This window comes from Oncorhynchus tshawytscha, linkage group LG12, assembly GCF_018296145.1.
Source record: "Oncorhynchus tshawytscha isolate Ot180627B linkage group LG12, Otsh_v2.0, whole genome shotgun sequence".
Lineage (NCBI taxonomy): Eukaryota > Metazoa > Chordata > Actinopteri > Salmoniformes > Salmonidae > Oncorhynchus > Oncorhynchus tshawytscha.
Window position 1 is genome coordinate 38,142,736 of NC_056440.1, and position 26,097 is coordinate 38,168,832.

The 26,097-nt window shown below is 43.1% G+C and overlaps 1 long non-coding RNA gene across 1 annotated transcript; it reads right to left on the reverse strand.

Moving 5' to 3' along the window:
- LOC121847830 lies at positions 1-26,097 on the reverse strand. Its single transcript, XR_006084691.1, has 3 exons — positions 25,796-26,097; positions 10,202-10,388; positions 1-209 (listed from the first exon to the last, which is right to left on the reverse strand). It is a non-coding gene; the product is annotated as an uncharacterized LOC121847830 (long non-coding RNA).

Here is a 26,097-nt window from a genome sequence, read left to right on the forward strand (position 1 = left end):
CTCTCTCTTTCTCTCCCTCTCCCTGTCCCTCTCTCTCATTCTGTCTCCCTCCATCCATGTCCCTCTACCATCCGTTGTGCCCATTTGAGAGCAGGTCCTTTGATTAGATCATTAAGGCCTGGCCTCATTGTTCAGGGAGAATCCAGTGATAGTTCTTCGGTCTCCTCTGATAGGTCCTGTTCTGTATAACAGCAGCTCATTAAGACAGCCTGGGGAAGGAGAGGGAAAAGAGAGTGAGAATGAGGCCTGAAGGAAGAGTGCTTTAAAAATACATTCATCTTTATTATTGAATAGGGCCCAATGCCCATCTATGTGCCGAGTTTTCTCCTCCATTGTAGCTGTGGCCGTAGAGGAGGCTGCAGGCGTTGTGTCACCTGGCATGTCTCATCACCATTCACGATTATGTGAGCTGAGGGATTTTTAACGAATACCAGTAGTAATTTGCATGACTCAAAACATAATTCAATGGGGCTCTTGTCCTAAAAGACCCCATTCTCATCTTCAGTTTTTTATTTATTTAGCGGGATGAGAACCATTAGTGATGCCTGACTGTGGTGAATCCATTAGTCATCTCTGGATATAGTTCGACAGCTCCTCTCATCATCATCAGAAAAGCCTTAACTAATTATTGTCTAGTATGCAGACTCAGCTTAAGGGTACCTGGGCCTACCCCTATAAGGAATGGGTTGTCTAGGTATCACCCATAAACTGCAACAGCACTCGATGACTAGCCTCTAAATTACATTTTGATTGAAAATGACCTTAGGCCAATGTTACACACTGAGGAAGACACAGGAACAAATGAGGGGTAAAACTGCATTTATCAGTAGATAAACAATACAAATATACTTTGGACTTCATATGGTAGGTATAACAACACTTGGCAGATAAATAGAGAATCAGTAAACTACTTATAGAGTTATGGGCCCTCTGTGCACTTTACGACTGTAAAACCCACAGCCACTGTTCTCTGGGAGTCTATGATATACTGTGTATAGAGGAGATAGAGCCCCACAGGAGTTGTATAGTAGCTACTAGCTAATGTACCACTGGGCTGTTATATTGTTCCATTCTTCTCAGCATAACATCCTGCTGCTGAGTGTACCATTAGTACACAGGGTCAATCTGGAATACAGCACGGCCATGCATGGCCAGGGATTTGATCATCAATTAGAGTAGTACTGTGTGGATGTATGGATTTCCTAGAGGATCAAATCAAAATCAAATCAAATGTTATTGGTCAATGACACACAGCAGTAGCAGATGTTATCTAGCTAAATGCATGTGTTCCTAGCTCTAACAGTTCAGGAATATTTAACAATACACACAAATCTAAAAGTAAAATAATGGAATTAAGAAATATAAATATTTGGACGAGCAATGTTGGAGACGGAGTATATACAGTACCAGTCAAAAGTTTGGATACACCTGCTCATTCAAGGGTTTTTCTTTATTTTTACTATTTTCTAAGACTAAGACATCAACACTTTGAAATAACACATATGGAATCATGTAGTAACCAAAAAAGTGTGAAACAAATCCAAATATATTTTATATTTTATATTCTTCAAAGTATCCATTCTTTGCTTTGATGACAGCTTTGCACACTCTTGGTATTCTCTCAACCAGCTTCACCTGGAATGCTTTTCCAACAGTCTTGAAGAAGTTCCCACATATGCTGAGCACTTGTTGGCTGCTTTACCTTCACTCTGCGGTTCGACTCATCCCAAACCATCTCAATTGGGTTGAGGTTGAGGAGATTGTGGAGGCCAGGTCATCTGATGCAGCACTCCATCACTCTTGGTCAAATAGCCCTTACACAGCCTGGAGGTGTGTTGGGTCATTTTCCTGTTGAAAGCAAATGATAGTCCCACTAAGTGCAAACCAGATGGGATGGCGTATCGCTACAGAATGCTGTGGTAGCCATGCTGGTTAAGTGTGGCTTGAATTCTAAATAAATCACTGACAGTGTCACCAGCAAAGCACCCCCACACCATCACACCTCCTCCTCCATGCTTCACGGTGGGAACTACACATGCGGAGATCATCCATTCATCTACTCTGCGTCTCAGAAAGACATGGCGATTGGAACCAAAAATCTGAAATTTGGACTCAGACCAAAGGACAGATTTCCACCGATCTAATGTCCATTGCTTGTGTTTCTTGGCCCAAGCAAGTCTCTTTTTCTTTTAGTAGTTGTTTCTTTGCAGCAATTTGACAATGAAGTCCTGATTCACGCAGTGTCATCTGAACAGTTGATGTTGAGATGTGTCTGTTACTTGAAATCTTTGAATACTTTTTGGGGTTGTAATTTCTGAGGCTGGTAACTCTAATGAACTTATCCTCTGCAGCAGATGTAACTCTGGGTCTTTCTTTCCTGTGGCGGTCCTATTGAGAGCCAATTTTATCATAGAGCTTGATGGTTTTTGCGACTGCACTTGAAAGAAATTACCTTCATGTCTTAAAGTAGTGATGGACTGTCATTTCTCTTTGCTTATTTGAGCTCTTCTTGCCATAATATGGACTTGGTCTTTTACCAAATAGGGCTATCTTCTGTATACCGCCCCTACCTTGTCACAACACAACTGCTTGGCTCAAACGCATTAAGAATGAAAGAAATTCCACACATGAACTTTTAACAAAGCACACAACTTTTAACAAGTGCTCCCCTGCTGTCTCCTGAAGTCCACGATCAGTTCCTTCGTTTTTGTTGACTCTGAGGAGAGGTTATTTTCCTAGCACCACTCCGCCAGTGCCCTCACCTCCTCCCTGTAGGCTGTTTCGGCATTTTGGTAATCAGTCCTATCACTGATGTTGTCTGCAAACTTGATGATTGAGTTGGAGCGTGTGTGGCCACGCTGTCATGCGTAAACAGGGAGTACGGGAGGGGGCTGAGCATAAACCCTTGTGGGGTCCCTGTGTTGAGGATCAGCGTAGTGGAGGTGGTGTTGCCCACCTTCACCACTTGGGGAGGCCTGTCAGGAAGTCCAGGACCCAGTTGCACACGGTGGGATTCAGACCCAGGCCCCCAAGTTTAATGAGGAGCTTGGAGGGTACTATGGTGGCTGAACAGTAGTTAATGAACAACATTCCTACATGGGTATTCCAGATTCCTAGAGGATTTCTATGGATACCCTAGAACAGTTTCAAAGCACGCCATGCTTTAAAATAACACTCCGCTCAGCATTGGAAAATATTAATACGGAAGATTTCTAATTTGTGTTGGCTACTACGGTGATCTCTTTGATGCATGAAATGTAATTTGGGTGGGTGAAGTGTGACCTGTGTTTCTCCACAGGTCTGTGCCCAGAATGTTGAGCTTCGCTGTGCTGATGTCTGTCTCTTTGCTTCCTGAGTGACACAAGCTGCTGTCAGTCAAGGACACACAGCGCTGCAGGGTTGAGGTGGGATCTGATGGGAACTACAATAGCAGCTCTAGGTACTTGAGGCATCACCACCTAGACACAGATAGCTGTTGGAGTTATGTCTGTGTTTCAGGTGAGATCTGTGGTTTGTGAATGTCAGGTCTCGGTATTTGGCTTATCACATTCACATGATGGAGCGGCTGTCTTCTGTATCACACAACAACTCTAATTTCCCTACAAAAACAAATTACAAAAATATTTCCTTGTCAAATTCTCAGAACAAAATATCTTGAGTAGATGGTAAGTTGAAATCTCTCTCACATCCACTTGCGTACACTCTCTCTAACTCTCTCCCTCCTTCCCCTACTCTCCCTCTGTCTTCCCCTCTCCCACTCTCTCGCTCTTCATCTCTGTCCCTTCCATGCAGCACTCATATAAAAGGTTGACCCCTGGGGCCGGTCAAGGGGACATGGCTTTGTGTTTATTCAAGCCTGCATGTGATGTGTGTATGTGTGTGTGTCTATGCATGTGTGAGAAAGAGAAGAGAGGGGCGAAGAGAGAGAGGGAAAGTGTGTGACAGTCTCTGTGTGTGATCGAGAACAAGAAAGAATGAGAGAGGGATAGAGTGGAAGAGAGAGAAAGGGACACTGAGAGAGAAAGGGACAGAGAGAGACTGCCTTCCATTCTAGCGTTTTAATAAAGAGGCAAATTCAATTAGATGCAGCTGCCTCAGATCTTCACACACTAAATAATGCTGTTTGCAGACATTGACGTTGAGTTGTTTTCTTTAGAAATAGTTGTTGATTCTGGGTCATTGATGCTGGGTTATTGAAATATGACCCAGTGGGTCAGATCAGAAGGCTGGAGGCATGGCTTAGCATGGGTGTGGCTTTCAGATAGTTATTTTTGGCCACCTGTGAGTAAATATAATTCCGGTTCATCTGTTTTGTTGTAATATCACATGCTAAGGTTAAACACTTAAAATTGTGAAGCTTTAGTGAAGTGTACACAAGTGTATGAGTTCATTAAGAGCCTATGCCAATCCCAATGTTGGGATGGTACCACTTTGTTACAAATTGTTAATAATAATAATATTAATAGGATATTAGAATATGTAATGTGCAGACATTTTTACATTTGCATTGTACAAACTTAACATGATGAAGAGGAATGATGTCTACTCTCATGGGTGGCCAAAAATAACTACCAGAAAGCCACAACCCCAATAAACCCTGTCTCCTGAAAATAATCTAGGGATTACATTAAAAATGACCCAGCTGCAGGGTCAACCCAGCATGAAAGTGAAAACAAACCTAACTGATGGTTAAATTAAGGCATGTTTTGGTAATCCCAAAAACCAAATATGTTGCATTATTCATGCAACCCAAAATAACCCAGTGTGTGTTCTGTCCAATATTTGCCCAGCCCTGGGTAATAATCAAAATTGCAAATCCATCCTTTTATAGATGTCACCCCTTGATCATTCTCCAGAGCTGCTTCCAATATCCTGCTCTTTATGAGAGAGAGTTTGTGTGTGTGCACACCTGTTTGTGTGTGTGTGTGTGTGGGGGGGGGGGGGGGGGTACGTGTTTGTCTGTGTCTGTGTCTGTGTCTCTGTGTCGGTATGTGTCTGTGTTTTTGTAGATGACTGTCTCCATCCTGATTACCAGTCGTCTCCGGTCTTCCTGAACGCTGGGTCTGCTCTGATTGTATTGATTCTCTGCTGTTGTATTGACTAATGACGGATGAGAGGCTGAGAAATGAGCTGCAGCTCTCCTTGTATGAGCTAATTGGTATGTAACTCCCTTGTCATGGCTTCTCAAGGAAAGTCTCTGTGTGTGTGTGTGTGGTGTGTGGTGTGTGGTGTGTGTGTGTGTGGTGTGTGTGTGTGTGGTGTGTGGTGTGTGGTGTGTGGTGTGTGGTGTGTGGTGTGTGTGTGTGTGTGTGTGTTGACAGGTGGGTGGTTGGACCACTGTCATTGCTGTGTGTTCAACAGTTGCAGCCCTGAATTCATTCAGGTGACCGATGGTCTCATTGGCTTCACTGTGCTGCCAAGCCACAACAATGCTGGATAGACTAAATCCTGATTGACTCAGTATTTGACACTCAGCTTTAGATAGCTGCATTGCTACACTGTATCAGCCAATGCTAGATTGGAAAGTCTATTTTTGGAGCTGGGAGCAATTTTCTGTCAAACTGCTTGACACCATTCTAACTGGGAGTGGCACAAACCCTGTTAGCTACCTGCTCTTTAACTACAGTTACAGACAGATGTCCAACATCTATTTAGTTACCAAATAACCATATTACCATAACATTACCAGCAAGTTACAGGAAAGGTGCTTTTCGGTATCTGATACCAAGTGTGCATTTAAAATGATAATATGTATGATTTTCCTAGCGTGTCCCTCCATGAATAGTAATGCTAAATCGCTGAGAGCCTGCGACACATTTTGTTCAAACTGGAATTAAAGAGTGGGTGGCAGAACATCACTGGAGACCTAAATTACATTCCACCAGCGTTTTCCTCTCCCTCCCTGTCTCTCCCCCTCTCTCTTGCTCTATCGCTCTCTGCCACCTCCTCATATTGGCACTTGTTCAGCAGCAGATCCTCCTCTACCTCAGGTCTATTTATAGAACTTCATTTGTCTGTGTCGTGTGGCATGTTTGCTTTGTTTGTTGGGTTTGCGACTTTGCACTGTGTTTGCAGTGTGTGTGTCTGTGTGTGTGTGTGTGTGTGTGTGTGTGTGTGTGTGTGTGTGTGTGTGTGTTTTGCAGTGTGAGTGGTGGCTCTGATAGCACTGAGAGGGGATGGTATTGCCAGGATTGTGTTATAAGGGCACTGATAACAGTCCAATCACACAGCTGCCAGGGACATCCCAGCTGACAACAAACATTCCCACAACTTTAGAGAACGTTCCCTTAAACCTGTTTGGGCTGCAATCCCGTTAACGGGATGATATGACAACAGCCAGTGAAAGTGGCCATATTCAAAACAACAGAAATCTCATAATTAAAATTCCTCAAACATACATGTATCTTATACCGTTTTAAAGGTAGTCTTGTTGTTAATCCCACCACAGTGTCCGATTTCAAATAGGCTTTACAGCGAAAGCACCACAAACAATTATGTTAGGTCACCACCAAACCACAATACAAACAGCCATTTTCCAAGCCAAAGAGAGGAGTCACAAAAAGCACAAATAGAGATAAAATGAATCACTAACCCTTGATGATCTTCATCAGATGGCACTCATAGGACTTCATGTTACACAATACATGTATGTTTTGTTAGATATACCTGTCCTTAATGCAACCACTGTGTCAGATTTCAAAAAAACTTTACGGAAAAAGCAAACCATGCAATAATCTGAGACGGCACTCAATCAAGTCAAACAATCGAGTCAAATTAGCCACCATGTTGTAGTCAACATAAACCATAAATTACATGCTAAATATTCCCTTACCTTTGATGATCTTCATCAGAATGCACTCCCAGGAATCCCAGGTCCACAATAAATGCTTGATTTGTTCGATAATGTCCGTTATTTATGTCCAATTAGCTCATTTTGTTAGCACGTTTCGTACACCTATTCAAACACTGGAGCTGGTCGACCATTTTTTCGGACAAAATCTTCAAAAAGTTATATTACAAGTCGAAGAAACATTTCAAACTAAGTACAGAATCAATCATTAGGATGTTTTTATCATATCATCATCATAAATCTTCAATAAAGTTCCAACCGGATAATTCCTTTGTGTCTTGAGGAGGAAGATATGTGGCAGGAAGATATCATGGGGTATGCACGTGATCTGGAACTGACTCATTCCCCTCTCATTCAGTCCCACAACACAGTAGAAGCCTCATTCAAATTTCTATAGACGGTTGACATCTAGTGGAAGCCCTCGGAAATGAATCTTCATTCATATCTCAAGGGGATTTCAATAGGGAATGGGTTGACTATATACCAACCTCAGATTTCTCACTTCCTGTTTGGATTTGTTCTCAGGTTTTAGCCTGCCATATGAGTTCTGTTATACTCACAGACATCATTCAAACAGTTTTAGAAACTTCAGAGTGTTTTCTATCCAAAACTATTAATAATATGCATATATTAGCAACCGAGACTGAGGAATAGGCCGTTTACTCTGGGAACCTCTGGGCACCTTTCATCCAAGCTACTCAATAGTGCCCCTGCATCCATAAGTTAAGTCTCATTAGGTCATTAGCTAACGTTTTCATATAATTGTTCCTGTGAAATGCAAGGAATGTTTCCAAGAGACTATTCCCTTAATGTGAAATAGAACACATTAAATGAGAATGTGTATCTGAGTTATCGGCGTTCAAGCAGGCAGAATGGCCAGTATGACATAGCTCTATGACAAAGTCACTTTCACTACACTGGAAGTTAATAGGAATATGACTTTTAGGTCACTAAAAAGTTTGTAATACATATCAGATTTCAATTCTGGCCAATGTCATATCTCAGGAGGAGGTCTTCTCTCGAAAGAGCCATTGATCATATTTTTTTATAGATATTCCTACCTTGAGAAATGTGTAATTTAACGGAGGGTCTAGCACATTTTTCCTATTTGTCATCCTCTTTAGTCCAGGGTGCTTTGCATGGTGCCGTTGCCAATCACGTTAGCCAATCACGTTAGCCAATCACGTTCGCCGTCGTCCAAACACGTTCATGTTTTCATGCTGCGATCGCAATGCTAATCATCATGCAATCCCTTCTCAAAGTCAGTGTATATGTAGAGAAACGTGCCTATTTTTCTCAAAGGTACGTAATGTCACGATTCCAAAGCTACATGATACTACAGATAGCGAGTTCGTTATCTCACATCTCGGAAAAGATTTGTAATGTTGTACTTCTTGTTGACGAAATCCATGCTAATGTTGGGTTTTTGAGCTAGCACCCAATACACTCCCATTCACTCCTTCAAGGAGAGCCCTGCTTGTCCAAGAATCGCCCAGAATGCACCGCACGGCCCATTGACGTAGCATGGGCAATGTTTCCCGTCTCTTCAAAAGTATATATGCTGTTGCGAACGTAAGAATCGATCTGCAGGTTGAACATGGTGAGATTGTAGACTCCTAAATTGATAGTGCAGTTTGTTTAGATGATTTTACATCTAACTAGCTACGTTGCATGCTGATATTGTCTTTGGTATTATTGTGTGTAGCTACATTTGCTAGCCTGCCAGCCCATAGCGAGAGCATAGCCTTGTGGATTTTGTAGTCGACTTGCGCTACAACAGATTTCCACAACGATTTTCCATGTTACTACCAACCTTTTTATAATGCCAACATTAAACATTTGTTCACAAAAAAATATTGTTCTCACATATTAGTGTTATTTAACACTGTAAATTAAAGTAATTAGTGGTTAAATGGCACGTTAAATGAGAATGTTAAATGAGAACGTTACAAGAACATTCATGTGTCCAGTTTTCTGAGGTTTAGGAGAATAATCCCATCAATGTCCCACCAAACATACACAGAACATGGTTGCCATGTTCTCAGAATGTAAGATAGTAGTGTTCGAGACACGTTTCATGGGTTGGTTGCAAGACCATTCGTGTGTCCAGTTTTCTTAGGGTTAGGAAAGTATTCCAAGGACATTTATTTACATGTCCAAAGGAAAGTTCATTGCACATCGAGGCCCTGATTGATCAACCACTGATCCATTCATAGCTCTTTCTCTGTTGGCAAGTCAGGAATATTCACACAGAACTTTTACCTTACAGTGTTTTCATTCAGCTTACATATTTGACCTACATGATTTCAATAATTATTATTCAACTTATCCTCACCTGGGATTTGAACTCACAACCTCTTAGTTCAAGATACTCACCTTCCTGCTACGCCACCATCTCAGTGTCAGGTATTAGTTCATCTGACTATTATCATTGATGTGACTGACTTATTTCAGCAATTGAACGGCTTTCTGTATAGTTGTCTAATGTTGGTGTGGCATATTAACTTGTTGTTATGATACACCTGAATCACTATGATCAATCAAGTGTTTTCTTGAGTGTACATTTAACAGAGCTGAGATTTACTTCAAAATGCATTCACTCTAGTGCTTACACCTATCAAGGTGTTTCAGGTCTACACAAGTGCCTAGGGATGAGGGTGTACAGTTTCTTCTGGACAGGGCCTAACTATACTGGCCCAATAAGCACATGCCCTAGAGATATCCCTTATTGGGACAGTGATTGGGGTGTATGTCATTGGTACTGGTGGCCTGGGTTTGAGACCTGCTAGGGGAGTCACCCTACTCTCACTATCAACTTTCAAGTAAGACCCAAATGCAGACTGTGTTGAAGTAACAATGTATATTACAGCTACAGGAGCATGCAAATGAGAGGTGAAGGCAGGCAGGAGTTAATCCAGAGTAGTGGCAAAGGCACAGGACGGCAGGCAGGGTCAGGGTCAGGCAGAGTGGTCAGGCAGGCGTGCTCAGAGTCAGGACAGGCAAAGGTCAAAACCAGGAGAGTGAGAAAAAGAGAGACTGGGGGAAATCAGGAGCTGAAAAAAAATGCTAGTTGACTTGACAAGCAAGACGAACTGGCAACAGTCAAACAGAGAACACAGGTATAAGTACCATGGGGATAATGAGGAAGATGGGCGACACCTGGAGGAGGGTGAGGACAAGCACAAGTAGAGGTGAAACCGATCAGGGCGTGACACTCACATTCTTATCAATATATGTTGGGCGACACCTGGAGGAGGCTGAAGACAAGCGCATGGACAGGTGAAACAGATCAGGGCATGACAGTACACCCCCCTCTAGGGACACCACCTGCCGTCCTACCTTGACGCATACCTGGTTGAGCAGGGTGTCGGCGTTGGAATTCAGAGATGAGGCCTGGGTCCAGGATGTCCCTAGCGGAGACCCAGCACCTTTCCTCCAGGCCATAACCCTCCCAGTCAACCAGGTACTGGAATCCCCTGCCCCGAGGTCGAACCTTCAGACTGGTTGGCTGTCGATGAGATGGGGGAGAGGGGTGGGCCTGGAAAAGGAGACAGAGGGCTGTGAGACATGGGTTTACATCTAGACACATGACAAGTAGGAAGTATATGGAGGGTACGGGGCAATAGAGGACAAACAGCAGAGGGGCTAATGATGTTGGTGCAGGGGGAAAAGATCTCGGCTTCCAGGGGTGTAGTCATGGGGCTATAGCGGCGTGCCAGCGCACCCGGCTTAACATCCTTGGGTACTGGTCTGTGTTGCGGAAGCGAAGTGGCCCGGGCCTTACTGAACCCCTCCCGGAGGTCCTGCTACTCTGCAAGAATGGCTGAGAGGTTCGAGGCAATTTCCAAGCTCCCGGGAAGACGTCCCGGGGCAGGCAGAGCTGATTTCAGGCAATGAGCATGGCAGAACGGACTCCAGCCCATGATGGCACCAGTAGACCAGACAATCAAGGGATTGTGTCGCTGGAGCCAAGAGAATCGCAATACCAAGACTCAATTAGCAGGAAATGGAGCGTCTCACTGTTGATGGGGGTGGTATGGTGGGTGACCCGGCCTATAGAGTACCCGTCCAGTGCTCTAACATTCATGGGAATGGAGAGGGGTTGAGTAGGGATGCCCAGCTCAGACGTCAGAGTAATGTCCATAAGACTAATTTCGTCCCCCGAGTCGATGAGTATATGGAAAGACTTGGACTGCTCGCTCCACCACAGGGTGGCATGGAGAGGGGGTAGGGGGAGAAGCTAAATTGTACTTAAGACCCAACAGAGTACTCATTCCTACCAATGAGCTAGGTCTCTTGAAGGGACAGGTAGACACAAAATGAATGGCAGTGCCGAAATACAAACACCTCTGGGTGTTAAGTCTGTGTACGCGTTCGGCTGGAGACAGCCTTACCCTGCCAAACAGCATTGGCTAGGGAAGCTGCAAATTGGCAGTCTTCAGAGGCTCATGGAGGAACTCAGGTATGCTCGGATCCTCTCAGGGACTTCCAGAGTTTATCAGATGCAAGGTGGAATCCTTGAGTGAGCATTTGGGATCGCAATCAGACCTCTTTTACCTCCTAGGTTCCCGTAGCCAACCATCAATCTGGATGGTTAAAGCGATGAGTTAGTAGAGATCTGTCGGTAGTTCCGGGATGCAAGCTTATCCTTTACTTCATCCGATAATCCGTGCAGGAACATGTCAAACAGCGCTTCCGGGTTCCAGGCACCCTCCGCTGCTTGCATGCGGAAATCTGCCGAATAGTCTGCCACACTGAGCGAGTCCTGCCAAAGCTGGAGTAACTTCCGGGCAGCGTCTCTCCCGGACACCGGAGCCTCTAAAATGTTTCTCACTTCCGTCACGAATACCTCCAGACTGAGGCAGATGGCGGATTGGTGCTACCACACCGCCGTGGCCAAGGCGAGTGCCCTCCTGGACATCAGCGTAATAATGTACGCCATCTTCGAGGGGAACTAAGAAGGCTGCTCTCCTTTCTGGGAGAGAAAGGACTGGCAGGTTCTGGAATCTCCATCGTAGCGCTCCCGGGTAAGGTAAGTGGGGTTCCGTGGAAACCGGGGTGACGGCGCTGCTACCAGCCGGGTTGCTGAGGGCCTGGGAAGTTACCGTCGTGGCAGGCTACTTGGTAGGCAATCCACGGAATTGCTCCCGCAATGCGTCCAATGCTAGGTTGTGATGTTCGGCCATGTCCTGGAACCCTTCCATTGGACCGAAAAGCAACTCCTTGTGTCTACTAATGATGGATCTTTGGGAGGAGATGGCGTAGCGGAGCTGGTCCAAGTCTGCTGGGTCAGCAATGGCCAGTTTGTACTATCACGTTTCAGGTAAGATCAAAATGCAGACTGTGTTGAAGTAACAATGTTTATTACAGCAACAGGGTCAGGCAAACGACAGGTCAAGGCAGGCAGGGGTCAATAATCCAGAGTAGTGGCAAAGGCACAGGACAGCAGGCAGGCTTAGTGTCAGGTCAGGCAGTGGTCGGTAATCCAGAGTAGGGTCAAAGGCACAGGACGGCAGGCAGGCTCATGGTCAGCGTCAGGCAGAATGGTCAGGCAGGCAGGCTCAGAGTCAGGACAGGCAAAGGTCAAAATCAGCAGAGCGAGAAAAAGAGAGACTGGGGAAAAGCAGGAGCTGAGAAAAACGCTAGTTGTATTGACAAACAAGATGAACTGGCAACAGACAAACAGAGAACACAGGTATAAGTACCCAGGGGATAATGGGCAAGATGAGCGACACCTGGAGGAGGGTGGAGACAAGCACAAGGAGAGTTGAAACAGGGCGTGACATTCACATTCTTAGCAATATATGTTAATATCATTATTTCAATTCTGAATAGGATTTTTCAGACATTTTGATTGTTTATATGGCAATGTCGTTAGAACACTTAGAAATATTATTTATGCGTGTCTGTTTATTATCATAATGTGTATAGATTTCTCCTCTTTCACGCATTCTGGAACTTTCTGCCTACCAGAAAGTGCCTTTTAGCATGACATCCAGATGCTTTTGAGGGTTGGTGTGGCATTTCTACAAGGAAAAGGTTAAGTGGGGTAACAACACAGCTGCAGTCTTCGATTTTTAGCTTTACGATAGCCTATTGGAAACGGGTTCGCCAACAGCATGAACTCTGTTATCATGAGACAAGGCTTTAAAAGATATACAGTACCAGTCAAAAAGTTTGGACACACCTACTCATTCAAAGGTTTTTCTTTATTTTTACTATTTTCTACAATGTAGAATAATAGTGAAGACATCAACACTATAAAATAACACACGTAGTAACACGTAGTAACCAAAAAATGTTTTAAATAATTACAAATATTTTTTAGATTTTAGATTCTTCAAAGTAGCCACCTTGATGACAGCTTTGCACACTCTTGGCATTCTCTCAACCAGCTTCATGAGGTAGTCACCTGGAATGCATTTCAATTAACAAGTGTGTCTGTTCCCCAGCTTTTCAAAGTGGATAATGCTAGTGTCATACAGGTTAATTACAGAATGGTGAGGTTTTACATCCATGTTCCCTCACAATCTTTAAATAACATATCCACATATACTCTTTTAAATCCTAAAGGCAGACAATTAACTGTAACTCTGTAACTTGGCAACAGGTTCCGCTTAGATGCCCACACACAATGTAAACAACCAAAAAGGAAACACACGCCACCACATGCACACACGCACGCAAACACGCATGCTCACACACACACACACACACACACACACACACACACACACACTAGCACCAGCCCAAATTACTGTTTTTCATACCCGGATCAGCAATAGGACTGATATGATACCCATCATGAAGCAGAATGAGATTTATCCCCACAATAGCTGATGTTGTAGTTCAGGGAGCTCTCTGTCACAAAAAGGCTGCTGTGTAGCACCCAGGAGAGAGATAAACAGTACGTAAATCCCTTTGCCACCTAGTGGGTCTATTAAATCGCTCCACTAAACAATTAAATATTTACCTAATCAAAAAACTGTATAGATACAGCATTTGAGTGCGGTACACATGTAGGATCTTAATTTGATCCCTCTTTTGTTGCTGAGAATTGCGCTGCAGGAAATGCAGATGAGATTTATGATTTACACAAATTCACTGAAAACACACTAATAGACAGTTATATTAACTTTATAGCCTAACCACGACTAAGCAACATTACTGTATGGACTAAACGTTCAAATCCTGTTGCTGCAGGATCATTTTGCTGTGAAAGTGTAGGTGGTCCTGTGTAGCTCGGTTGGTAGAGCATGGTGCTTGCGATGCCAGGGTTTGGTGTTTGAGTCCTATGGGGAAGCAAAAATGTATGCACTCACTCAATACTGTAAGTTGCTTAGGGTAATAGTGTCTGCTAAATGACTAAAAGATTATAATAATTAAGATCTGACACTCAATTTTTTGGTGTGGCTGCTCAGACACCCAGCTAACAATTCTAGGTAGAGCAAAGGTTTTTGTAATGTTACCCTAATGTTTGAGTGTCTAGTTTTCCATTAGTTGGGAGAACATTCTGTCTATGTTAGCACAAACCTTCTGAGAACCTTTTTAGCATGTTTTTGTGTTGAAGTTAGAACAATCCCCTAATGTCAAACAGAATTTATATAAAACATGCTTAGAATGTTCTCAGAATATACGATATTAATGTTCTAGACACATTTCATGACAATGTTGCAAGAACATTAATGTGTCCAGTTTTCTGAGGGTTAAGAGAATATTCCATCAACGTCCCACCGAAACATACACAGAACATGGTGGCCACGTTTTCAGAATGTAAGATATTAATGTTCTAGACAGGTTTTGCAACATTTGAATTGAACGTGTATGGAACATTCATATCTTGTGTTCTGAGAACATGGCCACCATATTCTGTGTACGTTTGGTGGGACGTTAATAGAATATTCTCCTAACCAACAGAAAACTGGACACGTGAATGTTCTCGCAATGTTCCCATGAAACGTGTCTAAAACAGTAATATCGAGTTCTGAGAACACGTTAACCACATTCTGGCTACGTTCTATTTGATATTAAGGGAATGGTCTCTTGAAACATTCCGTGCACACCACAGTAACAGTTATTGTAGGCCTACAGTAGTTGTATCCACATACCTAGAATTAGTGATGCTGTTTCTATGAGTGGATCTGCACAGTGCTCATCACAGTGACTAACAGTGTTTGCAGGACATCACACATCTTCATACATGTGAACTGCCATTTCTGCAATAAGATTGTGGTTTAGATTGCATTCAGACAAAAAGTAAGCTGCAACATAATCTGATGGTGGAGGAAGTGGGAGGGTGTACGTGTGTGCGTGTGTGCGTGTGTGCGTGTGTGTGTGTGTGTGTGTGTGTGTGTGTGTGTGTGTGTGTGTGTGTGTGTGTGTGTGTGTGTGTGTGTGTGTGTGTGTGTGTGTGTGTGTGTGTGTGTGTGTGTGTGTGTGTGTGTGTGTGTGTAAAGCCATTTGCTCTCCTCCGATGGTAAATTGGCTCTGCCATAGGATGATAAGGTCTTTAAATAACAGCACTCAGCATTACACAGACAGAGCGTCAACCTCCAAGGTTGCAGTCTGGACTTTCAGGAGGACATTAGTGTGTGCATGTGTGTGGCACTATATGGATTTTGTACCATCAGTGTGTGTGTGTGTCTGAATGATGTTATGTATCACAGCTAGAGAGGCAGGGACAGTAGGGAAAGGACTCCCTAGTCCAGGAGAGAGAGATGGGGTGTAGTTAGTGGCTGCTCAATCTCTGCTATGGACTAGGGCAATAGCTTTTGAAAATCTATGAATGAAGGCTTGATAAAAGCATACCAATGATCAGTTTCAGCAACCCACACCCCACAATATCAATGTCCAGTTACTTAAATCGGCTTGAAAATGGCTGTCTAGCAATGATCAACAACCAACTTGACAGAGCTTGAAGAATTTTTAAAATAATAATGTGCAAATATTGTACAATCCAGGTGTGCAAAGCTCTTAGAGACTCACCCAGAAAGACTCACAGCTGTAATCACTACCAAAGGGGATTATAACATGTATTGACTCATGGGTGTGAATACTTATGTAAATTAGATATTTCTGTATTTCATTTTCAATAAATCCGCAAACTTTTCTAAAAACAGATTCCTTAAAATTACATTTCGCTTTAATCAGGGACTGATTTAGACCTGGGACACCAGCTGGGTGCAATTAATTATCAGGTAGAACAGAAATGCCAGCAGGCTCCAGACCTCGTAGGGTCAGAGTTTAATACCCCTGCTCTAGAACCTTCTCTTGTATGATGGTGTGTGTGTTACATGACTGGCAGCTTGTGTGTATGTGTATCCCCCTGGGTTTCTAACCTGCTTTAGAGCTCTTTAGAACAGTTACATGAATAAGACATTTCCTGAGAGTAACCATGGGGTGTGTTAATTGTTTTGTTGTGACCAACAAACACAGATGTGATTGAACACGCCCGTGCCACACACACAAACAGACACACACACACCCACGAGTAATGGACATGGGTTGAGAGTGGCTATCAACACATCAACTATTCTCTTTCTTTCTTTGTATCTATTGCTCTCTCTCTCTCTTTTCCCCATCTGTCCATCTCTCTAAATATCTATTCCTCGGTCACACTCCCTCCATCACTCTCTCTGCCCATCTTCCTTCTCTCTTCCACCCTCTCCTCCCTCTGTCCCTCCTATCTCTATATACAGTGCATATTTTATCTAAAATACTTTACAGAAGAGCTGCAGAATTCAGAGAAGTGTCAACGCTACTTCCTCTAATTGATTTTGAGGAAAGGCTGCTTTCACGCTATTGGCCTGTTGTGCACACATGTCCAGTGGTTACCAGGGAAACATGGTGCCAAACTTTAATTGGTAATTGGCAGGGAACTCTTTATTGCAGACCATGTCTTGGTCACGGCAGCCATGGGGCTCTGTTACTCTCAGCAACAACTATGACCTTTAGAAATGTCTCTCTGTTCAGGCAATTTGTCCCCTCTTGCAACATTATCACAGTATACACTGGTTTAGACCTAGATACACCTAGATTCACAGTGTACACCTAGATTTACCTCCGTCGATCAAGTTACATTTCTCTGACTTCTATGTCTTTAGAATGGAGGTGTCACCATAGAATTAGGAATTAGTGCCACTTTGTCTTTGACACTGTCCGTTTAGTTTTTTGGTGGTAGATAGCTTTAATATTGCAGATATTGTAGATTGTGGCTTCTATCAATGTAACTGTCTGCATCATTTCCAAACCTCCATATATATATTTTTGTAAATATATAAATGTTATTTTAAATATACACTACTTTTCTGTCAAGCTCGTCTGATGAAGAAGGAGTGGGCCAAAGCGCAGCGTGGTATGTGTTCATGATGTTTATTTAAATCTGAACACTAGAACAAAAATAACAAAGCGAGAAACAAACAGTTCTGTAAGGTAACTAAAACTATACAGAAAACAACTACCCACAAACCCAGGTGGGAAAAAGGCAACCTAAGTATGATTCTCAATCAGAGACAACGATAGACTGCTGCCTCTGATTGAGAACCACACCCGGCCAAACACAAAGAAATAGAAAACATAAAAATAAAGAAACTAGAATGCCCACCCTAGTCACACCCTGGCCTAACCAAAATAGAGAATAAAAGCCTCTCTAAATCAAATCAAAAATCAAATCAAATTTTATTTGTCACATACACATGGTTAGCAGATGTTAATGCGAGTGTAGCGAAATGCTTGTGCTTCTAGTTCCGACAATGCAGTAATAACGAGCAAGTAATCTAACTAACAATTCCAAAAACTACTGTCTTATACACAGTGTAAGGGGATAAAGAATATGTACATAAGGATATATGAATGAGTGGTGGTACAGAGCAGCATAGGCAAGATACAGTAGATGATATCGAGTACAGTATATACATATGAGATAAGTATGTAAACCAAGTGGCATAGTTAAAGTGGCTAGTGATACATGTATTACATAAGGATGCAGTCGATGATATAGAGTACAGTATCAACGTATGCATATGAGATGAACAATGTAGGGTAAGTAACATTATATAAGGTAGCATTGTTTAAAGTGGCTAGTGATATATTTACATAATTTCCCATCAATTCCCATGATTAAAGTGGCTGGAGTAGAGTCAGTGTCATTGACAGTGTGTTGGCAGTAGCCACTCAATGTTAGTGGTGGCTGTTTAACAGTCTGATGGCCTTGAGATAGAAGCTGTTTTTCAGTCTCTCGGTCCCAGCTTTGATGCACCTGTACTGACCTCGCCTTCTGGATGACAGCGGGGTGAACAGGCAGTGGCTCGGGTGGTTGATGTCCTTGATGATCTTTATGGCCTTCCTGTAGCATCGGGTGGTGTAGGTGTCCTGGAGGGCAGGTAGTTTGCCCCCGGTGATGCGTTGTGCAGACCTCACTACCCTCTGGAGAGCCTTACGGTTGAGGGCGGTGCAGTTGCCATACCAGGCGGTGATACAGCCCGCCAGGATGCTCTCGATTGTGCATCTGTAGAAGTTTGTGAGTGCTTTTGGTGACAAGCCGAATTTCTTCAGCCTCCTGAGGTTGAAGAGGCGCTGCTGCGCCTTCCTCACGATGCTGTCTGTGTGAGTGGACCAATTCAGTTTGTCTGTGATGTGTATGCCGAGGAACTTAAAACTTGCTACCCTCTCCACTACTGTTCCATCGATGTGGATGGGGGTGTTCCCTCTGCTGTTTCCTGAAGTCCACAATCATCTCCTTAGTTTTGTTGACGTTGAGTGTGAGGTTATTTTCCTGACACCACACTCCGAGGGCCCTCACCTCCTCCCTGTAGGCCGTCTCGTCGTTGTTGGTAATCAAGCCTACCACTGTTGTGTCGTCCGCAAACTTGATGATTGAGTTGGAGGCGTGCATGGCCACGCAGTCGTGGGTGAACAGGGAGTACAGGAGGGGGCTCAGAACGCACCCTTGTGGGGCCCCAGTGTTGAGGATCAGCGGGGAGGAGATGTTGTTGCCTACCCTCACCACCTGGGGGCGGCCCGTCAGGAAGTCCAGTACCCAGTTGCACAGGGCGGGGTCGAGACCCAGGGTCTCGAGCTTGATGACGAGCTTGGAGGGTACTATGGTGTTGAATGCCGAGCTGTAGTCGATGAACAGCATTCTCACATAGGTATTCCTCTTGTCCAGATGGGTTAGGGCAGTGTGCAGTGTGGTTGAGATTGCATCGTCTGTGGACCTATTTGGGCGGTAAGCAAATTGGAGTGGGTCAAGGGTGTCAGGTAGGGTGGAGGTGATATGGTCCTTGACTAGTCTCTCAAAGCACTTCATGATGACGGATGTGAGTGCTACGGGGCGGTAGTCGTTTAGCTCAGTTACCTTAGCTTTCTTGGGAACAGGAACAATGGTGGCCCTCTTGAAGCATGTGGGAACAGCAGACTGGTATAGGGATTGGTTGAATATGTCCGTAAACACACCGGCCAGCTGGTCTGCGCATGCTCTGAGGGCGCGGCTGGGGATGCCGTCTGGGCCTGCAGCCTTGCGAGGGTTAACACGTTTAAATGTCTTACTCACTTCGGCTGCAGTGAAGGAGAGACCGCATGATTCCGTTGCAGGCCGTGTCAGTGGCACTGTATTGTCCTCAAAGCGGGCAAAAGTTATTTAGTCTGCCTGGGAGCAAGACATCCTGGTCCGAGACTGGGCTGGGTTTCTTCCTGTAGTCCGTGATTGACTGTAGACCCTGCCACATACCTCTTGTGTCTGAGCCGTTGAATTGAGATTCTACTTTGTCTCTGTACTGGCGCTTAGCTTGTTTGATAGCCTTGCGGAGGGAATAGCTGCACTGTTTGTATTCAGTCATGTTACCAGACACCTTGCCCTGATTAAAAGCAGTGGTTCGTGCCTTCAGTTTCACACGAATGCTGCCATCAATCCACGGTTTCTGGTTAGGGAATGTTTTAATCGTTGCTATGGGAACGACATCTTCAACGCACGTTCTAATGAACTCGCACACCGTATCAGCGTATTCGTCAATGTTGTTGTCTGACGCAATACGAAACATCTCCCAGTCCACGTGATGGAAGCAGTCTTGGAGTGTGGAGTCAGCTTGGTCGGACCAGCGTTGGACAGACCTCAGCGTGGGAGCTTCTTGTTTTAGTTTCTGTCTGTAGGCAGGGATCAACAAAATGGAGTCGTGGTCAGCTTTTCCGAAAGGGGGGCGGGGCAGGGCCTTATATGCGTCGCGGAAGTTAGAGTAACAATGATCCAGGGTCTTTCCACCCCTGGTTGCGCAATCAATATGCTGATAAAATTTAGGGAGTCTTGTTTTCAGATTAGCCTTGTTAAAATCCCCAGCTACAATGAATGCAGCCTCCCGGATAAATCGTTTCCAGTTTGCAGAGAGTTAAATAAAGTTCGTTCAGAGCCATCGATGTGTCTGCTTGGGGGGGATATATACGGCTGTGATTATAATCGAAGAGAATTCTCTTGGTAGATAATGCGGTCTACATTTGATTGTGAGGAATTCTAAATCAGGTGAACAGAAGGATTTGAGTTCCTGTATGTTTCCTTCATCACACCATGTCACGTTGGCCATAAGGCATACGCCCCCGCCCGTCTTCTTACCAGAGAGATGTTTGTTTCTGTCGGCGCGATGCGTGGAGAAACCCGCTGGCTGCACCGCTTCGGATTGCGTCTCTCCAGTGAGCCATGTTTCCGTGAAGCAGAGAACGTTACAGTCTCTGATGTCCCTCTGGAATGCTACCCTTGCTCGGATTTCATCAACCTTGTTGTCAAGAGACTGGACATTGGCAAGAAGAATGCTGGGGAGTGGTGCACGATGTGCCCGTCTCCGGAGTCTGACCAGAAGACCGCTTCGTTTCCCTCTTTTCTGAGTCGTTTTTTTTTTGGGTCGCTGCATGGAATCCACTCCGTTACACTGGTTGTAAGGCAGAACTCAGGATCCGCATCGCGAAAAACATATTCTTGGTCGTACTGATGGTGAGTTGACGCTGATCTTATATTCAGTAGTTCTTGTCGGCTGTATGTAAAGAAACCTAAGATGACCTGGGGTACTAGTGTAAGAAATAACACGTAAAAAAAAAAACTGCATAGTTTCCTAGGAACGCGAGCGAGGCGGCCATCTCTGTCGGCGCCGGAAGTGGTGGAAGTCACGCCCTATGGCCAGGGCGTGACATTTTCAAAAGTTTGGGATCACTTAGAAAGGTCCTTCTTTTTGAAAGACAAGCTAATTTATTGTCCATTAAAATAGCATCAAATTGATCAGAAATACAGTGTAGACATTGTTAATGTTGTAAATGACTATTGTAGCTGGAAACGTCAGATTTTTAATGGTTATCTACATAGGTGTACAGAGGCCCACTATCAGCAATCATCACTCCTGTGTTCCAATGGCACATTGTGTTAGCTAATCCAAGCCTTTTAAAGTGATAAACTTGGATTAGCTAACACAACGTGCCATTGAGCCTCTATACACCTACAACATTAACAATGTCTACACAGTATTTCTAATCAATGTGATGTTATTTATATGGACAAAGAATGTGCTTTTCTTTCAAAAACAAGGACATTTCTAAGTGACCTCAAACTTTTGAACGGTTGTGTAAGTCAAAACTACAACTAGGCCACTCAGAAATATTCACTGTCTTCTTGGTAAGAAACTCCAGTGTATATTTGGCCTTTTGTTTCAGGGTATTGTCCTGCTGAAAGGTGAATTTATCTTCCAGGGTCTGTTGGAAAGCAGTCTGAACCAGGTTTTCCTCTAGGATTTTGCCTGTGCTTAGCTCTATTCCTTTTCTTTTTGTCCCAAAAAACTCCCTTGCCGATGACAAGCATACCCATAACATGATGCAGCTACCACCATGCTTGAAAATATGAAGTGATGTATTGTGTTGGATCTGCCCAAAACATAACACTTTGGATTCAAGTTAATTTCTTTGCCACATTTTTTGCAGTTTTTTTCTTTAGTGCCTTAGTTGCAATCAGGATGCATGTTTTGGAATATTTGTATTCTTCTTCTTCTTTTCACTCTGTCATTTAGGTTGTTGATCCATCCTCAATTTTCTCCTATCAAAGCCGTTACCTGTTTTAAAGTGCTCAAAGGGCTATTCAACGTCTGCTTTAAAAATGTTAATTACCCATCTACCAATAGGTGCCCTTCTTTGCGGGGCATTGGAAAACCTCCCTGGTCTTTGTGGTTGAATCTGTTTGAAATTCTCAGCTCGACTGAGGGACAGAGATTAAGTATGATAAACAACTTATTATGTGACTGGTTAAGCAAATTTTCAATCCTGAACTTATTAGCCTTTCCATAACAAAGGGATTGAATACTTATTGACTCAAGACATTTCAGCTTTTCATTTAAAATGAATTAGTAAAAATGTCTAAAAACATAATTCCACTTTGACAGTATGGGGTATTGTGTGTAGTAGGCCAGTGACACAAAATCATAAATTCAGGCTGTAACAGAACAACATTTTGAAAAGGTCAAGGGGTGTGATTACTTTCTGAAGCCACTGTATATTATGAATGCAGTTTTAACTGGAAATGAGGAAGTCTTCTTTGAGTCCTGTAGTGAGATAACTTACAGACTACTTTTTAGACATAAAAACACTGGGCAAACCTTGATTTTGGGTTGAACTACCTTTCTGAGTACACAAATAAATTGAATGCTGTATGTCTCAATTCAATTGGGCTCTTCGTTTAGTCTGGATACCTTTTCTATGGCCCTCAAGTGGTTGGTAGAGAATGGAAGGGGCTTCAGACTAGAGTTGGGCGGTATCCAGATTTTGATACTGTTTTAACATTTCTGCACCATACTGTGATACACGGTATTACCGAATGTGCAGACAACGGGTGTTATTTCTACCAAAAAATAAATAATAATAATATTATAAAAATAACAAATAATAATTGATGCACAAAACAACTTAGGCAACAGGGATCTTGATCAAGGAGGGGTTTGATTGTCTCTACTGTAACCCAGAAGCTTGATCTTGACATCAATCCGCAAGTTAGCGAACCAAATGCATAGCTGGAGCTAGATATAATTTATTTAGATGTCTTATAGTTATTGTTAAAGCTGCAACTTTTTGGCCGACCGTACCAGAATTCACATAGAAATGTGAGTTATAGCTCTGTCATTCTCATTGAAAGCAAGTCTAAGAAGCAAAATATCTGTTCTATGTGCTCTTTTTTTATACACCAGCTTCAAACAGCAGAAAATACAATATTTTTGGTTATTGAAAATATATTTTACGGAGGTTTAGATGGTACAATGATTCTCTACACCACAGGTACTCAACTCACCCTACGAGGTCCGGAGCCTGCTGGTTTTCGGTTCTACCTGAATATTAATTGCACACACATGGTGTACCAGGTCTAAATCAGTCCCTGATTAGAGTGGAACAATGAAAACATTCAGTGGATCTGGCTTCGAGGTCCAGATTGAGTTCGAGGGCTCTACACTACACTTGCTTGTTTTGTCACATAAACTGAAATTAGGCGAACTATTAGAATTTGAGAAACCAGTAATGAAAATCACATCGTCGGTATTGCGAAATACACCGGCATATGGTATAAACGGTATATCGCCCAAGCCTACCTCAGAACAGGATTATGTTAGAGCTTGTTGGTGTTGCATCGTACTGTACATGCATATGTGGTGTGGTTTTGGGGTGCATTGGCGTGTTACTGCAGGGGACTCTGACGTAGGTAGCGTTTGTGTGTGTGAGAGAGCAGGCCTCTGGGTGCCCGGCAGCAGCAGTGCCTGTGGACGGTGGGAACACAGGTGGGAGTGGGTTCCTGGTCAGGCTGGAGTCACAAGGAATAAGCCAGGATGATTAGGTAGAGCTTTGGGCAATTCACTGCATTTGTTATGGAGCTTAAGTTTTTATAGAGTCTGCACTGAGATGAGGACCCAGATCTGCATACTTCTCCTTCTCTCTCCTCTCTTTTTCTTTCTCTCCTTTCACTCCCTCTTTCTTCATGACTTTGTGTGTGAGAGGACCCTAATTGTCACTAGAAAACAAGGACAAAACATGGCTGGACCTCTGGCTCTGTGGGTGTGTGCGTGCGTGCGTGCGTGCATGTGTCCGTGTTGGAGGATGACGATGGTGTAAGAATAATTTTCCTCATTACTGGTTTGTAGCATTCATTGTGTTATTGACAATGGAAATCAAACATGTTTGATGTTAGAGAACACAATCTCTCTCTGTCTTTTACACACACACAGCCTTTCCCCTGATTAAATTCCTGTTTGTTTCTCTCTGGCTTTAATGAGAAACACACCTGTTTTCCACAGATGTTCTCCTTAACAAGCTGTCGACCTCCACTCTCAGATGGGCTGTATGGAGGGGATGACCGTCTGATGCTATAAATCAGACAAACTAAGAACCTATTTAGTATTTTAGTATTTTATTATGATCCCCAATTAGCCACTGCCCTCCTGGGTTCCAAACAGGAAACAAAGCACAACAAATAAAATACGTAACCCTACATAATATGGGGGGGGTTATTGCTAGCTTGAGTTACCTGGGCTTGTAGAGTTCCATGTAGTCATGGCTCTATTTAATACTGTGTGTTTCCCAGCCTCTACTCTGGACCTGGGGACTGTGAAGAGACCTCTGGCTGCATGTCTTGTGAGGCACCGATGAGTATCTGAACTGTGTGCCAACTGCTTGAAGAGACAGTTCAGTACCTTTAACACATCAACACCTCGCACAAAGACCAATAGTGACGCAGTCAATATGTCCTCATTGACATGCATACCGCTGACATTCACCCTCAATGTACATCTAAGTGCAATACGTGCTGCTATGTTCTGGACCAACTGCAATTTTCCTATGTCCTTCTTTACCGCACATGATCACACAACTGGGCAGTAGTCCAGGTGAGATTAAAACTAGGGCCTGTGGGACCTGCGTGGTTGATTTAGATGTCAAGAAAGCAGAGCAATGCCTTATCGTGGACATAACTCTTATCGTTTTAGCAACCATTGAATCTATATGTTTTGACCATGACAGCTTGCTATCTAGGGTTACACCCAGCAGTTTAGTCTCCTCGACTTGCTCAATATCCACATTGTTCAGTAATAGATCTAGATGAGGTTTAGGGTTGAGCCAGTGATTTTTCCCAAAAACAATGCTTTTAGTGACGAGCATGTTGTGTCCTCCCTATAAGCATGCTGAAAGTTTGTTGTTAATTTGTTTTCTGTAAAATAACATTGTATTGGGTCAAACATGATTTCTTCCAAAAGTTTGCTAAGCACCGGTAACAGGCTGATCAATTGGTTGTTTGAACCATTAACACTAGAACCACTGTGTCTCAATGGACCCCCCTTCAAGCTAATGAGCGCTCATTCTGACTGCAACATTCTAACAGTGTAATTAATGTACTTCATATATGCTATCACAAAAATAATCAGTTGGTTGTGTTCATGAAGTCCTTGTGTAACATTAGAATACAATTTTTATTTTATTTCAAATAAGTCAATAGCATTTTAATAAGTTTAAGTTACTGTAGACTATATGTAAAAAATAGATTTTAAAAATACCAATATTCAAGTGTACAATCAATTTTATTAATGGAGTTCCTTTGTTACAGCTAAGAAACAGAAAGCATATGTGTTGGAACATGGTAACAGCTTATTTTTATAACGACAAGATAAATAAATACCCCAACCACTAAGATGCAAGGTCAAATAATGAAAACATCAGTAGCCTAAACATCATTATAATCGCCAAGTGGCCTTGATAAATAGTGAAACTCGGCACAAAAGCAATAATTAATATAAGTGTCAATATAACAGCAGTCAAAAATAGTCAATTATTGTCAGCTTGTGTGCATCTTCTTGAAATGGCATCAGTTGGGTTTCATTTAGCTGTTATTCCTTGTCTTAACAGTTGACACAATTTTTGTAACTTTCACTTGCTTGACACACTTTGACATACCTTTGTTTGGTTGTAGTGCGTAATAGTATCCGGTTTTCTTTTGCGCAGAAGGTGGGATCTCTCATCCCACTTTGTTCATGGTGCCAGCAAGACTTGTTTTTTTTTTGCAAGCAACTTGTTCGCCAATAAGTGAAGAAATTGTCAAAATTGTCCATGTTTGGTCATTTATTCCAATACATTTTAGAATGCCCAAAAATATGTCTATGAATCTAGCTACGTTTTATAGGCTCCTCATTACGAGACTAAGCCAATTTGCCAATGCTAAAATCAATGTTGTCTATATATATTCTTCATCATATATA